Genomic DNA, 1,193 nt, shown 5'->3' on the forward strand with positions numbered 1-1,193 from the left:
GGTGATTCGTGCCTCCTCCTCAACTCCCGTGGTTCACCCACATCTGGGGTGGGTGATGGGGAAACAGGACAGAATTTGGGACAACGCTGAATGTGGAGTAGAGGCCATACTCACTGGCACACCGGGGTCTCCTGGGGCTGTGAGATCACCAGGTAGCCCCCTAAGGCCCTAAAACATAAACGGGTTCATGATTACCCAAGCTCAGGGGAGCCCTCACTCATGAGCGTTCCAAGAGTGCAAAGGCCTGCAAGAACAAGGACTGAATCCTCTCTTTGTCCTCCCTGTTGGGGGCTCCCAGGGAGAATTGAGCCCCAGGAAAAGGGGCACAATTCGGTGGGAGATGTAAACGGAAGTCCCATTCTGGTACTCCTGCCGCCCTGCCCAGCTGAGACCCCACGGTGCTGGCGGGAGGGTCCCCACTTTCAACTCCCTGATCATATGGGATTCAGCCTCAGTTCAAGGATGCTGTAGCAGGGAGGGCATTTTCCTTGCCTGTGGCAACCTAGGTTTGATCCCCAGCATCCTGCATGATTTCCCAGCACTGGTAAGAGTAATAATCCCTGATTGCAGAGCCAGAAAAAGCCCTAAGCACACCCACACCCAGTGTGGCCCTAGGCCAGAACATGGCCGGGAGAGAAAAAGGGAATTATGTGGGTTCATGGGAAATGTGGAGAGAGCAGGCTCGGAAGAGCAAGCAAGCCGTGTGACCTGCTCTTTTTTTATTTTTGACCTTGGCATATCTTCTCCTTTTATTACTATGATTATTATTCAAATTCCTATTTGGTTTTAGTATTATTCCTGGATACAGGTGATTCCTCCTGACTTGGTGCTAAAGGGTTGACCTTGGTAGGATCTGGATTTTTTTTTTCTTTTTGGGTCACACCCGGCGATGCTCATGGGTTACGCCTAGCTCTGCATTCAGGAATCACTCCTGGCAGTGGCCAGGGGACCATATGGGATACTGAAAATTGAAGTGGAGTCAGCCGTGTGCAAGGCAAACGCCCTACCCGCTGTGCTATCGCTCCAGCCCCAAGGGTTGCCCTTGGTAGGACTCAGTCGACCATGTGGTACCAGGAGCCGTACCTGGGGCTCTCACATGCAAAATATGCTGCAGCCCTTTAAGCATCTCCTCAGATCCAAGCTTTTATCTTATTATTACTTGGTTTGGAGCCACATGCAGCGGTGCTCAGAGA

This window comes from Sorex fumeus, unplaced genomic scaffold (assembly GCF_029834395.1).
Source record: "Sorex fumeus unplaced genomic scaffold, SorFum_2.1 ptg000134l, whole genome shotgun sequence".
Lineage (NCBI taxonomy): Eukaryota > Metazoa > Chordata > Mammalia > Eulipotyphla > Soricidae > Sorex > Sorex fumeus.